The sequence below is a fragment of the Rutidosis leptorrhynchoides genome, chromosome 3 (assembly GCF_046630445.1).
Source record: "Rutidosis leptorrhynchoides isolate AG116_Rl617_1_P2 chromosome 3, CSIRO_AGI_Rlap_v1, whole genome shotgun sequence".
In the NCBI taxonomy this organism is placed as follows: domain Eukaryota; kingdom Viridiplantae; phylum Streptophyta; class Magnoliopsida; order Asterales; family Asteraceae; genus Rutidosis; species Rutidosis leptorrhynchoides.
In genome coordinates, this window is record NC_092335.1 from 678,878,843 (window position 1) to 678,895,626 (window position 16,784).

Below are 16,784 nucleotides of genomic sequence, written 5' to 3' on the forward strand. Positions count from 1 at the left end.
TACTATAATCATCAGTAAATGTAACGAAGTATGATTCACCATTTCTAGACATAGTTCCAAAAGGGCCACATACATCAGTATGTATTAGTCCTAAAAGATCTTTAGCTCTTTCACCTAAACCGGAGAAATGAACCTTTGTCATCTTTCCACATAAACATGACTCGCATACATCAAATGACTCAGAGCCAGTTGATTCCAAAATCCCATCAGATTGGAGTTTCGAAATGCGTTGATGATTTATATGACCAAGACGACAATGCCATAGATAGGTCTTGTTCAAGTCTTGCTTGAATCGTTTGGCAGTACAGGTATATACAGAATTATTATTTGAAATCACACCATGCATATCAATTTCAAAAATACCATCACGTGGAATAGCATTAAAATAAAATACATTATTCTTAGAAACTGAAATACCAAAGTACGTAAATGTAAGTTCAAAACCAACATCTTTCAAAAGAGAAACTGAAATTACATTGCTCGTAATACTAGGAGCATAATGACATTGTTCCAACAAAACAATAAGACCACTAGGTAGAGTAAGCTCATAGGTGCCAATAGCTTCAACAGCAGCTCGAGCCCCATTGCCCACTCTTAAGTCTAGTGTGTCTTTCTTCAGTCTCTTACTTCTTCTCATTCCCTGCATATTGTTACAGATGTGAGTACCACAACCAGTATCAAAAATCTAGGAATTACTAGAAAAAGTATATAACTATATATGAAATATACCCGATTTGCTGGTCTGGCCAGCTTTACCTTTTCTCAACTTAGATAGGTAGGAAGGACAATTCCTCCTCCAGTGGCCAACTTTTCCACAGTGGAAACATTCGGCGTTTTTCGCTGGATTTTCTTTCTTGGGAGGTGGTGGAATTTTCTTCTTAGCAATTGACTTGCCTTTTCCTTTTCCCCAAGTTTTCGGCTTATTCTTTTTCACCTTACCACCCTAATCATTAGGACACCTGGATTGGAAACCTTATATGGAATATCCTGTTCAGCAGTTTTGAGCATCGAGTGCACCTCTGCCAGAGATTTCTCCCAACCTTGCATATTGTAATTCATTATAAATTGGTGATATGATTTTGGTAGTGAAACCAAAACCGTGTTCACAGCCAAGTTAGGCGGCAAGGTAGTTCCAAGTTTTTCCAATCGGTCAATGTAGCTTTTCATTTTCAAGACACGAGAGCTCACTGATTGACCCTCCTCCATTTTACATGTTTGAAGAAGCTTATAAGTTTCATATAACTCTTGACTAGCCTGTTTCTGAAACATATTTTTCAGCTCAGTCATCATATCATATGCTGTACGATCTTCCATTTCCTTTTGGAGGTCAGAAGTCATACTAGCAAGCATGATTAAAGCTATATTCTCTTGCTCATCAAACAACTTCTGATAAGCATTCTTTTGAGCAGCAGTAGCTGTCTCAGGAGGAGCTTCGGGTAAGGGTTCTTCAATTTTGTTCAACTTTCCTTCATATTTGAGAACAATTCTCAGGTTGCGGTACCAATCGAGGAAGTTTGAACCATTGAGTTTCTCCTTCTCCAACAAAGAACGGAGGGTGTTTTGGTTTACGTTTTGATTGTTTGACATATACAAAAGAACAAGGTTCAATTTTAGTATTTTCGATATAATACTTTAATAAATTAATTACCCAAGTTTTAATATATTTAAAAACAATTAATTTACGAAAGCCTAAGATCTACATAGAGGTTCAATTACTACATCTGTTGATCAGCTAGCAGTTATAGAGTCTACTGGTAGGTAGCGAGTATCAATTGCATCACAGGTGCAACTCTTAGATCTTTATGGGACCTTGAGATATGTGTAGTATAACAAACCACTATTATCTATTGGCATGTTTGTCCCATCCTTTCCTCGAACTCAGGTCTCACCGTGAATACGATTAAGTCGTCCAATTTGGAAACAGTAGAAATTCAGCCTAGTCTCACTCGTAACTGAAAATCCACTTCGTGGCTATAATTCGATTAGGTCTCACCGTAATCAAAAAAATAACGAGGAGTGTTTGCAAACTCATTAGATGGCATGACTTAAATTTGACGGATATTTTTTTAAAAAAAAATTTGTGTTAACGAATAATGCATGCACACAAGATTCGCTACACTATTTGTTAAAAATCATTTTAACCAGTTTTATATATGTCGATCGTGTTTATGCGTCTAGTTTGTTATTTTATTTTATATATAAAAGTAACAAATACACAAACGTGTATCGTTTTAAAACAGTTTTAAAAGATGTCGCCCATATATATATATATATATATATATATATATATATATATATATATATATATATATATATATATATATATATATATATATATATATATATATTATTTGAGTTTCGAAAAAAATATTTAACTTTAAACTCATTAGAGTTTAACTTTTTAAAATTATCAATTTTAACCTTTGAAACTCGTTACTAGTTTTATTTGATGTTTTCATCAAAAACATTTAGCATATATTATAATCAACAATTAAATATAAATGCGTAAAAATAAAAGCACAGCCATACCATGCATCACACACACATAGCCTAGCCCAAAAATCCTATGCTTGATCCCATGAGCCGACATGGGATCAAGAGGTCGAACTAAGGGTAATATCGTAGCTCCCACTTGATTCAAGAATCAAGTGAAAACTTGACAAACGCCATCGTTGTCAACTTGACCTGTTCGCCATCTTCTAAGCCAAAAGCATGTTGTATTTATCTTCAATCTTCATCTTGTTACATTTATTTAAATTTGAAAATACAACTAAACTAGTACTTTTACAAATTGAAATAAACTTAAATACAATACTATGAAAATGAAAAATAAATATAATACAACTTTGGCTTCAAAATGGCATTTCTAATAATACAAATAATCAACATGACATAATATTACCGTAATCAACAATCACAACAATCATACATAGGTCGGGGCATTATGAGCTATGTGTGCAATCACAATTTTAATAACTACATTATTAAAACTTAAATATAGCTTGTCCATGGTTACAATGCATGTGTATAACCATGGAATAAAACAATCAACAATTATAATAAATATTCAAGCCATAACAAATAAATTCAAAATTTATAACAGTGAATTTTTTTTCCAGATCTTATTCGTGCGTCATGAGGTAATCAACAAAGTTGACTTTCAAAACCATAAAGGTTTTGACTGTTACCAATTCACCACAAAGTTAAATCTAAAGAAAATCACGCGACAATTAAGATGGTGTAAAAGCGGCTCGGATACCACTGTTGAAAAACTGTGTGTACTTTTACCAATTTCAGATTAACGCAGCGGATCGTTAAAATAATAATCTTTTAATATTTTATAAAAACATTTACAAGATTATATATATTCATATATTTAATGAAACATGCACACGATTAATTTATCCCAATGATCCAATTACACCGTAATAATTGTCATGAATATAAAACAAAAGAGGAGTTAACGATATACCTTTCTTGGAGAAATTGATGAGACGGAGAGAAACTTATGATCAAAAGTATGACCGTCTCTTAGGATAGTCCACACTACACTTCAAACAACGTCAATGGATGCTAGTCCAAACCCAAGTAATAATTAATCAACCTTTGATTAATATTATGAATCCAAAATGATACTCCGTATGAAACAATGTTATTTTTTCTTACTCCCTCTCTTTTCAATTCTCATCCATATATATAATATGAAGTAAAGTAAAGAGTATCAATCAATTTGGATCACACATATATTTTCCTTTTTGAAAGTCGTATTTATGATTTACGCGTTTTAACTTCTTTTGTAATTTTCTTTTTCAAAGTCGTATTTCTCAAATACTTTAGGGGTATATTATGTAACTTATAATTAATAATTTCTATCATGTCTCTTTCATGTGAATAGTAAATTAATTAAATTCGTTTCATTTACTATTCATATGAATAGTAAATGAATTAATTTCGATTTACTATTTTGTTACTTGAGTAATATATATACATCATATATATATTTTATTTGACTTCTCGGTGTATATGTGTGTGACCCCGAAGGTTCAAATGAGGTTGGCTATATAGTTATATGTTGTACCTTGCACATTAATCCTACAATAAAGAGGGAACAAAACAAATACACACGTAAACTACACTATTGTCTATTACAATGGAAGAAGTGGTTCGATTTAGCGGTAAGATGATTATTAGTGTAAGCTCAATGGTATTGAAGAACAAGTAACCTGGGCGTGTTTGATTCTCTCATCCACGCAGGAACCATGTGGCCCGGTGATATGAATCGGCCAATATTAGATGTAGCAACCCGAAAAGGTGAATTCGTGCCGCCTAATAGCGCTTCAATTGCTCGTTTAAGCGCACAATCGCCTACTACTTTGCTATGTTTACCCCACCCTGTTTATATGCTGTTTCAACAACGAGGATTAGGAATATGTCACGAGTTCATGGATGCTTGGTTAGTATTTGATATTGAAGGTAAAATGTACACAAATAGGCTCATCTTAATAAGCCTGGCAACTCGTGACCTTCGTAAACGATTGAACATATATTTAGCAACCAAGCGTGAATTGTTAAAATACAATGCAAATTTAGATAATATGGAATTAGTAATGTATGTAAATATCTAGATATTAAAATGTAAAAGAAATATCTAGATATTAATGAGGAAAAATCTAGATGTTAAAATGTAAAAATCTAGATATTTTTATGTGGTAAAAATATCTAGATATTTATCCATGGAAAAATCTAGTGTGTAGAAGTTTCCATGGAGTAGTATAAATATGGGTGGTGATTTCATTTGTGAGTAAGTTGTGAAAAGAGTGAGTTGAGAAGTAGAGAAAAAGTAATAAGTGAGAAGAGTGTGAGTAGAGAAGAAAAGCTTGTAAGTAAGTAATATTGTAATTGTATTTTGTATTAATAAAAGTGTTCTTTGTTAAGTTTCCCGGATAAGCCTTAGTTTGTGTTTAAGTTCTTAGTGCACTTGTGTTGTTCTTATTATATGGTCGGCTCTTCCGCCTAAGTAATACATGGTCGGTTATACCGCCTAAAGATATATGGTCGACACTGTCGCCTAAGTACATTGTGCACTAAGGATTTATAAAATTAAAGGCTAACCAACGTCAAAGTGTTGGTGTAGTGAGTCAAGTATAATCTAGGTCCTCTATAGTGGGTGTGTTGAGCTCGTCAAAGCTTCCAACAATTGGTATCAGAGCGGGTCGTTTCTGGACCATTTCTAGTGGAGGAAAACATCAGTAAATGTTGGACGTTTACTTCACCGAAGCTCTAAGGGAGATTCTGTCGGAGCACAGTTAGGAACTGTGAAAGCTCATCAGTCTGGGACCAAGCTTATTGGACGTTGGACGTCATGATGGCAGATCTTGCAAGTACGAGCAGTGGAATCAAGAGTCTCAATAACCACAACTATGGTTATTGGCAGATTTGTATAGAATCTTACCTACAAGGACAGGATTTATGGGAAATAGTTGCTGGTAGTGACACAACGCCTCCACCGAAAGAAAATGCCGAATCCTTGAGAAAATGGAACATCAAGGCCGGGAAGGCTTTATTTATATTGAAGACTACGATCGAGGAGGATCTATTGGAGCACATCCGTGACTAGAAAACACCAAAGGCAGCTTGGGAAACTTTTGAAAAATTATTTTCAAAGAAGAATGAAGCACGCCTCCAGCTCTTGGAAAATGAGCTTGCGGGTATCACACAAGGAAGTCTGTCTATTTCTCAGTATTTCACCAACGTGAAATCTATTTGCCGTGAGATATCTCAACTTGCTCCTGAAGAGAAAGTGAGTGAGCCAAGGATGAAGAGAATTATCATTCACGGCTTAAGGTCCGAGTATAATGGATTTATAGCCGCTGTGAGAGGATGGCCTACTCAACCATCATTAATAGAGCTGGAGAATTCATTGGCTAATCAAGAGGCATTAGCCAAGCAGATGAATGAAGTAACCATAAAAGATGGAGAAGATGCACTCTTCACCAATAAGAAGAAAGCAACATCTCGAAGACAAAATGCGATGAAAGAAAGTCAGACATATGGATGGAAGAGTCACCCAAAGTCAAAAGGCAACGCTTCAGGGGGAGCTCGGAGAGCTCAACAAGGAAGAAGAGATCATCGCCAACAACATGGAGAAAATGATAAGAGAAAGAATGGTGAATGCTTCAATTGTGGCAAGAAGGGTCATTTTGCTCGAGATTGTAAATTCCCCAAAAGGCGAACTTTTGAAGGAAATGTGGCCACCGCAAGAGATGAGAAGAAAGAGGTCACATTTGAAGCAACCATTAATGAGGAAACATGGGATGCAGAAGCTGAAATTTCTGTTGAAGCTGGCATGGATGATCAAGCTCTTGCAGCAACCTTAAAGTCAACAATAAACTACAAAGATGATTGGATCATCGATTCTGGGTGCTCAAATCATATGACCAATGATGAGACGAAGCTGCAAGAAATGGATGATTACAAAGGAAAGAGAGTCGTGTTGACAGTTGACAATTCAAGGTTGTCTATTTCTCACATTGGAAAGACAATAATTCCAAATGAAGTCGACTCTCATAAGCTCCATCTCGAGAAGGTGTATCTTGTCCCTGGCCTAAAGAAGAATTTACTGTCAGTACCACAATTGACAGCAGAAGGGAATTATGTGCTCATTGGACCAGAAGATGTGTCCGTATTCAAGAGAGTGAAGGTGGTTGGCAATCCAATTATGCAAGGAAGAAGAATAGAGTCGGTCTATGTACTATCTGCTGAAACAGCATATGTGGACAAGACTCGAAAGAATGAGACGGCTGATCTGTGGCATGAACGTCTTGGGCATGTGGGATACAATAAGTTAAAGGAGATGATGGTGAAACGCATAGTAAATGGGCTTCCTTAAATTGATATCCGAACATATACAATATGTGCTGGATGTCAATTTGGCAAAGCTCATCAATTGCCATTCAAGGAGTCAGAGCATCAGTCCAAGACACCACTAGAGCTCATACACTCAGATGTCTTTGGCCCAGTGAAATAAACATCACTTGGCGGTATGAAATATATGGTGACATTCATTGATGACTTCTCAAGATATGTGTGGGTTTACTTCATGAAGGAGAAGTCGGAGACTTTTCTGAAGTTTAAAGAGTTCAAGAACAAGGTAGAAAGTGAGCTCAATACTAAGATTCGATGCTTACGCACAGATAATGGAGGAGAATATTTATCAACCGAGTTCAATATCTATCTTGAGAAGCACAAGATCAGAAGGCAATTAACTTGCCCTAATACTCCAGAACAGAATGGAGTGGCAGAACGTAAGAATCGTCATCTTGCTAAAACCTGTCGAAGTAAGCTTCATGGTAAGAATGTATCAGGAAGATTTTGGGCCGAATGTATGAGGACAGCTTCATACGTGATTAACAGACTCCCACAAACAAAGTTGGGATATATTTCACCATATGAAAGATTATGGAAGATCAAGCCAACCGTCAACCATCTCAAGATTTTTGGATGTGTATGCTACGTCTTCGTACCAGATCATCTACGAAGCAAATTTGATAAGAAGGCAATTCGGTGCATTTTTGTCGGTTATGATGAATCAAGAAAAGGATGGAGATGTTGTGATCCAAATACTGGAAAGTGTCATACTTCAAGAAATGTGGTATTTGATGAAGCTTCTTCATGGTGGTCACCTCAAAAGATAGAGCTTCCAGAATCTCATGGATTAGAAGAAGTTCCAGAAGAGAAAGAAGAACATAAAGAGCACATATCGGATCCAATTAAAGAAGGAGATGGATCGTACTCTAAGGAAACGAGTCCATGGAAAACTGGGGTACATCAATCTACATTCGAAGAGGTTCGTCCAAGCCAAATGGATGCCGAGGAGCATGTGTAAGAATTATGGAGATCAACAAGGCCGAGGCAACCTAATCCGAGGTATGCCAATGCTGCTCATGTGGATGAATCAATACCTATTGAGCCTTCCACTTATGAAGAAGCAGCACAAAGTCAAGAATGGCAGAAAGCGATGGAAGAAGAAATTAATGCACTAAAAGAAAACCAGACATGGAGTTTAGTTTCAAAGCCAAAAGATGTAAAACCAATATCTTGTAAATGGTTTATAAGGTGAAGACTCGATCAGATGGCTCCATTGAAAGGTATAAAGCTCGACTTGTTGCTCGAGGTTTTTCGCAACAATATGGGCTAGATTATGAAGAAACATTTAGTCCGGTGGCGAAAATCACAACAATTCGAGCTCTACTAGCTTTAGCCACTAGCAAATCTTGGAAGTTGTGGCAGATGGATGTCAAGAACGCTTTCTTACATGGAGAACTTGACAAAGACATTTATATGGAGCAACCAAGAGGCTTTGAGAACAAGATCCATCCTGAGCATGTCTGCAAATTAAAGAAAGCACTATACGGCTTGAAGCAGGCTCCAAGAGCTTGGTACGGGAAGATTGGCGAGTTCTTGGTACAAAGTGGTTTTACAGTTGCTCCTTCAGATTCTAGTTTATTTGTGAAACACGATCAAGGAAAACTAGCCATAGTGCTAGTATATGTGGATGACTTAATCATCACGGGAGATCACTATGAGGATATCCAAAGAACAAGAGAGAATCTGTCTATCAGATTTCATATGAAGGAGCTTGGAGAACTCAAACATTTTCTTGGACTCGAAATACAGCATAAAAGAGAAGGATTATTTCTGGGACAACAGAAATATGCGCGAGATCTTTTACAAAAGTACGGAATGTTTAATTGCAAACCTATCTCAACTCCGATGGATCCGAATACAAAACTACGAGCAGATGAAGGAAAAAGTCTTCAAGATGTTACCATGTATCGAAAGTTGGTCGGAAGTCTTATTTATCTCACACTAAGCTGGACAGACATATCTTATGCAGTTGGAGTGGTTAGTCGATACATGAGCAATCCGAAGAAGCCTCACCTTGATGTTGTACGACGCATCTTAAGGTATGTTAAAGGCACTATCAACTTTGGTATTTTCTACAAGAAAACAAAAGAATGTCATGTGACTGGATATTGTGACGCCGACTACGCTGGAGACTATGATACACGACGGTCAACAACTGGATACATGTTTAGTCTTAGATCAGGAGTAATATCATGGTGCAGCAAGAGACAACCAACAGTATCCTTGTCAAGCACTGAAGCAGAATATCGATCGACATCATCAGCAACACAAGAAATTACATGGTTGAAACAACTAATGGAAGATCTTCATCAATCAACAGACTATCAAGTAGAGCTTTTCTGCGGTAACCTATCAGCTATACGTCTAGCAGAGAATCCAGTTTTCCATGCAAGAACAAAACATATAGAAGTACACTATCACTATGTTCGCGAGAAGGTCCTTGAAGGGGAGATCAAGATGATGCCAACAAAGATAGATGAACAGGTTGCAGATATATTCACCAAGAGCCTAAGTAAAACAAAGTTTACAAAATTCAGAAAATCACTTGGAATGGTCTACAAGACATCGTTGGAAGAAAATTTGCATTGAGGGGGAGTGTTAAAATACAATGCAAATTTAGATAATATGGAATTAGTAATGTATGTAAATATCTAGATATTAAAATGTAAAAGAAATATCTAGATATTAATGAGGAAAAATCTAGATGTTAAAATGTAAAAATCTAGATATTTTTATGTGGTAAAAATCTCTAGATATTTATCCATGGAAAAATCTAGTGTGTAGAAGTTTCCATGGAGTAGTATAAATATGGGTGGTGATTTCATTTGTGAGTAAGTTGTGAAAAGAGTGAGTTGAGAAGTAGAGAAAAAGTAAGAAGTGAGAAGAGTGTGAGTAGAGAAGAAAAGCTTGTAAGTAAGTAATATTGTAATTGTATTTTGTATTAATAAAAGTGTTCTTTGTTAAGTTTCCCGGTTAAGCCTTAGTTTGTGTTTAAGTTCTTAGTGCACTTGTGTTGTTCTTATTATATGGTCGACTCTGCCGCCTAAGTAATACATGGTCGGTTATAATGCCTAAAGATATATGGTCGACACTGTCGCCTAAGTACATTGTGCACTAAGGATTTATAAAATTAAAGGCTAACCAACGTCAAAGTGTTGGTGTAGTGAGTCAAGTATAATCTAGGTCCTCTATAGTGAGTGTGTTGAGCTCGTCAAAGCTTCCAACATGAACCATGGCTCGTGCTGCACCGGATGACATGAGATGTAAATCTAAACAGTTGTTGGACTTTTGAATTATCAAACCGGTTAACTCATTCATATTGTTCATTCAAAATAGTTCTTAAACAGGTTATTGTCATTCAGAACTTTGGAATTATTTAGATTATGAATCATTTAACACATCTTCATTCTATTTTATCAAATGCACCCTTCGTGTCAAATTTATAAGATGTTCCTATAGGTTGAAATACTATCCATAATTTAAGTTTTAGAAAAAGAACAAATCATTACCTGTCCAAAACGCCATAGCATGTCGGTTAACGCATTATAAAAGGTTGAAGAATCCATACGTTTCACATCGTCCGAAAGCGAAAGAGCATGAACCCATACATTTTATCTATATCCAATTAAAAGCCCGTGTGCCACTCCATACACTTGATTATCGAATAAACGCAGTTCTTCTAACAACAATGACTTCAAATGAACTACAACGACTGCAAACATATACATAGTGACAATTTATAATTCTCCTATATTTTTTACAGAGTATTTGGGCAGATGGTCCTCATACAATAATCAGTTACAATTATTCTAAAAAGACACGGATAGTTGCCATAAAGTACATTTCATGTTTATACAAATGTACAGTCTACACATTATCTTACGTGAGACTTATATAACTTGTAATAATAAAATTAAAATCACATCTAAAAAGTATCTATACATCCAGTTTTATCACAGTCGATGACATCGATTTCATCTTCACATAATTCATTTTTAAAACACAAGGAAGAAGAATCCTAAAAATCTTAAAGAGGAGGTAATAGTTGAAGGTGGACAATTAGCATCTGGAGTGCTTATTCTCAAGTGTGAGTATTAGAGAAAATTTGTAGTCAGCAAATTTTGACCCATGTATTTATGAATGGGTCGGTTTGGGGTAGTTATAATCTCGAACTGGGAAAGATCCCGATTAATCCTTTTGTAAAAAGCATGCTGATCAGATTTTTCATAACCCGATTTGTTAGTAGGTCAACGTTGGTGAACAGGTCGAAATCGGATTAGCTGGTCAAAGTCAGATTTGGTGGGTCAAAATCAGTCAAAGCTTGTCAAAGTTAGAGTTGGTCAAAATTTCAACATGAATTTCGTTCTGAATGTTGGAGTATTTTGAACAATTGAACGGTTATGTTTATGTTTCTAGACATTTATGTTTAAGTTTATGTTTATGGTTTTTTTCTATATTTTTACACATATATAACCATTACCTCTATTAAACTATAAATTGTTGCACACTTATTTATTTATGGAACTTTAGCAATGTATTAAACTCCAGATTCATGCCGTTAACTAGAGGATTGAAGAATACGCCATTCCTGTATCGCCAAATGTGCCAAAGCTAGAGGATTGAACAAGACGCCACCCTCCAAACCATCTCGACCAAGCGTTCCAGTCTGTAAACAGCGCCAAGTCAATATCTACCCATCGAATTACTTTTCTCTGAACTTCTATTGCAACCGGGCATTAAAAAAATACGTGTTGCAATGATTCAGTTCCATAATTGCACGATACACACCCAATCCGATCAATCTCAATACCTTTACGGGATAAATTGAGTCGAGTCGGGAGCCTATCACGAACCATTCTCAAAATAAGAATATTAATTTTTCGCGAGATCACCTTCAACCTTATTAATATCTTCAAAGAGATGGCGTTCGGCCGCGCGTTGCTGCAGAAAAGTAAGACTATTTTGTCATTATATATTTGCAATATCATATTAATATGTACATTGGATAGTGTTTAGTTTGTTTAATTACAGCACACACAAAGTTTTTGTTAAAAAGGTTATATATCTGCTGGCTAGTAGTTGATTTTTTGCTGGCTATTCATTTTTCTTCTTGATGTCTTTCTCTCTTTTTTCTTCATCTACCAATATTTTTTGCAGTGTTAGTTTTGGTATAATAAATATTAATTGTTGTGTTTCGTTGCTTACCTGGATCTGCAAGGTTGAATTTTATTTGGAGCCTTGTGGCCCATTTTGGTTACCAGTTCCTAGCATCAATGTTGAATAATTTTGTCAGTAGCGGGGGATAAAAATGTAAAGTATGTGCTAGATAATTGGTCTGTGATGAGTGCCTTAAAGCAATAGCTGTTTTTAGACACAAAGTATCATCTTGTTCCTGTCACCGGGTTTCTGGTCAGCAACCGGTACTGTTTGAGCCATCCTACATGAATACATATTTGTTATATCAGTAATTTGAGCATAAACGATGAATCATAGGTTTACATAGTACAATCTCTAAGTATACTATCCTATACAATGTGCAAAATTTGGTTTAAAACTGAAACCATACTATCTAAGAATCAAATTGAAACTCAAATGAAGATTCCAGTTCAAAAAAGTAAGAAACTTTACCGTTTTAATAATGTGGGTTTGAAAAAGATTCAATCTTTAAGCATTATAACACGATGATCTTCAAATTAAACTCACACTTCACACCAAAGGCATACGGCATGTGACTATCTATGAATCAAAATCATCCACACAATTCAAATCTATTAAGTAACAAACTTTGTAATGTTAATGACATGGCTTGAAAAAGATTAGTAACACTAAATCCATTTGCAACTTCACTAAATTGTAGTGAACTTAACTAACATTAACACTGATCTCAGCATTAAAAGGCCTAGCAACATCAAATATAATAATCCAACATAAAACAGTGAACAATACAATAAAACTCAACAGAGCCAACAGAGCTTGTAATCACCAAGTAAGGACAACCTTTGTTGTTCCATTTCGGTTGACTTTTCGACCCGAATGTGACCGAATATCCCAGAAAGCCTACTCGATGAGGTTGTGAAAGAAATTCCATTGAATTAATTAAAAAAAAAAATGTGCTATTAACTTATCAACCCCCTTATTATAAATCCAAAAGCAAACGATATACACACTATGATGTACGTTCGTTCATAAAAAAAAGACGGTAACAAAATGCCCAAAACTAATGATAACATGAGCGATTCAATAAAGCAAAGATTAGATAGCAAAAAAATTAAAACTTAACTTCTAATGCTTAACGAATTGGGATTGAAAAATGGAAAGATTTTCATGCTAGCAAAGATGTTGATCCGACGATAGTTGTTTTGATGCTGTGGATTATTGTAAGGCTAAGGTTTTGGGAGGGAATCCGGACTCTTTTGGAAGAAAGTCTAGAAGAATTTTTTCCTTCTAGTGATTAAACAGTTGAATCTTGGTTTGGTAAGCCGTTTATTATGTAAGATGTCGTTTTCTCCTTTCACACTGTAACGACCCGCCAAAATTGCTACTGACGGCGCCGTTAACTTAGGTCCCGTTACGTGGTCATAGTCCCTAGATGAGACGTGTTGACCAAAATTATGTCGCATTCATTTGAAACGTGTAGGACTTGCAAAGTTTTAAGTTTACCAACATGTTCGACAACAAGTTTAAGTTTACAAAAGTTATAAAGTATCAATGAAATAATTTACGACATAATATAAGTTGAAAATCACGGATGCTATCAATAACGTATGCATGTATGCTTGACCCCAAGCAAGTAATCAAAGTGTACGCGGAAGCATGTATCAAGTAGCCAATCAAGAACCTGTGAAACATATAGAAAACTGTCAACGAAAAAAAAAAACGTTGGTGAAATCATTGGTGTAATTGTAAACGTTGTTTTTGAACCACAAGATTTAGTATTTCCATAACGTTGATTATCCAAATCGTTTACATTTCAAAAGTTGTTGTATCACGAGCACCCAATTATCAAGACTTAACTGTATACGAACCCCGTTATCATAGTGTTAGAACCTACACTATACCCGAAAATATATTTCATCCGCCAACGGTAGCGAACCGTCCGAATGAGTGTTCGTCAAACCCGTATGGATCCACACAACATAAGTTCTCGCTTACACCCTACAAGTGTAACTAATGATAATTGAATTGAGGCTTTTGTTCTAACTCGTACGTAGAATGTTTGTTTTCGTACTTGTGTTCAAAGCGTAAAAGTATAAAACGTATATGTTTCTCATCCCACAATTTAAAAGAGTATAAGTTGTTGAAAAGATGGGACTATGATCTCACCGTAGTTGCACGCCAAAGTACTTCATTTTAAACGTTGTGCAATGAAAGTTGTTTAGTCTTGACCTAAACAAGTAAGTTGTATCAATACCGGGTAAGACACAAGGTCGGTCGAAATGTGTTAAATTAGTCATATGGCTCGTTACGACTCGATTATATAGCATGTGAGTCAAGTAGTCAAGTTTCCTGTGAGATATAAGTATAAAAGAAAGTTATAACGATTAAACAAAGTATTGGTTAAGTTTGACCAAAATTCAATTTTTGTTATAGTCAACGTCAACGGGGTCGGGTCGGGTATCCGACTATTGTCCATAAAAACGTAATCATATATATGTGATGACCCGGAAATTTCCGACCAAATTTAAACTTAATCTTTATATGTTTCCGACACGATAAGCAAAGTCTGTAATGTTGAGTCTCAAAAATTCTGAATTGTTTCATATATTCAATTACCTTTCGACTATTCCCGACGATTCACGAACCACTATTTGTAATATATATATATATATATATATATATATATATATATATATATATATATATATATATATATATATATAATTATTATAAATTAAAATATTATATGAGTTAATTAATTATGTAAATAAAATAATATGTGATATTATTATTAAAATAAATCTATATATATATGTAACGTATATTGAATGTATATTTATATGGTTTCGAATTTATTTAGTAAACGATAATAGCACTCGTTTGTCAGCCAATCGATATTAAGTAAGTTAAATTCAAACTTATATAATTTTAAGATAAACGGTGATCCGAAAATGAGTTATATGAATCATAGGCCTATTAAAAATATATTTAGAAGCTAAATAATAAATTTTAACACTTTTTATATTTTAACCAGAATTGAGAGGGACAGATGATGTAATTTTTATCTAACAAATTGAGGATCGAATTTTATACCATAATGACCAAAATAAATAAATATAATTAATTTAAAATTATGGGATTTTTCTGAAGACTTTTTATCCGCCACTGATGATCAACGGAACACGAACTCCAGTCCGTGAAAGGAATAGTAGACGACGGCTAATATATTCACACGTTTATATTTTTAAATATTATTATAATTATTATTATATTATTATTATTACTTTACGAATTTTGAATGATCCGTGAGTTATGATTGATTAATTGGAATTGATATTATTAAAGTTATGTAACCACTTGAAATATTATATCTTCTTTGTTTATCATTCACATAGATACAAGGGATATATATTATGTATATCTGTGTCCTCTTCATTTACAAACCCACCATATATTTTTGAGTTCTTCTCCTTCTTTCTCCTAGACAACCGGCTACCATCGACCTCCACTCTACAACCACTATTGATCACCTCACCACCTTTGAAAACCCATCTCAAACCCATTGTTAATTGCTATTGTTATTTTCTGTTCGCAACAAGTGAACAACACTACCACATAACCACCATTACCATCCCTCTTGTCATTATATGTTTCTGTTTCCATATCAAGAAATCTATACTACCACTATGAACAACCATCGATAACTACCACCAAAACCGCCACCATACACATCGCAGGCCACTACTCCATCACCACCATCGACCCTCACCATCACAACCACCATCTTTTCTTCTATTTATGACCAAGAAATCACCATTCTACAGCCCACTACTGCTGCAATTCTTTTCTCGTTTGTAGCTACTTCTATGGCTCAATGTTTCTGTTTGCACTGAACGAACCATCAACGAACCCCCATCAAAACCACCTGCGTTTCTTCTTTCTTTTCTTTCTTGTTTATTCGAAACATAACCACGGTTACTGCTTTATATTTTTTTCTTTTCACTACTGATAATGCTAAAAACGAACATATATTTCATAGCATTATTCCTCAAGAAAGACAAGCTTTTAGTTGCAATTGTTCTATTTAAAAGTGATATTCGTTTAAATAATAAAAGGTGAAGACAAAAGACAGATTCGACGAATTGAAGACGCAAAGGTCCAAAAAGCTCAAAAGTACAAAATACAATCAAAGAGGTTCCAATTATTGATAAGAAACGTCTCGAAATTACAAGAGTACAAGATTCAAAACGCAAAGTACAAGATATAAAATAGTACGCAAGGACGTTCGAAAATCCGGAACCGGGACATGAGTCAACTCTCAACGCTCGACGCAACGGACTAAAAATTACAAGTCAACTATGCACATGAATATAATATAATATATAAATAATTCTTAAAAATTATATATATATTATATTAATATTTAAAATCGTCGGCAAGAAAGAAGCCAAAGCTGGTGAGCTGGAATTTCAAACTCCGCGACTCGCGGAGTTTGAAGGCAAAAAATGCCGCGACTCGCGGAGCCCCAAAAAATGAAAATGCCTATAAAAGCAAACGCAGTTTGATCGTAAAAATATCTATATATATCCATCCTCTCTATATCTATACGTAAATATTTATATTTATATTTTAATTTTAATTTTAATTTTAATTTTAATTCTAATAATAAGGGTATGTTAGCGAATGTTGTAAGGGTGTAA

At 34.9% G+C, this 16,784-nt stretch overlaps 1 long non-coding RNA gene across 1 annotated transcript; it reads right to left on the reverse strand.

Annotated features, from left to right (window-relative positions):
* Nucleotides 1-11,412: 11,412 nt before the first annotated feature.
* On the reverse strand, nt 11,413-13,223 carry LOC139899426 (uncharacterized). The gene is made up of 3 exons (XR_011777486.1): nt 12,556-13,223; nt 12,133-12,350; nt 11,413-11,868 (listed from the first exon to the last, which is right to left on the reverse strand). It is a non-coding gene; the product is annotated as an uncharacterized lncRNA (long non-coding RNA).
* Between the last annotated feature and the right edge of the window lie 3,561 nt (nt 13,224-16,784).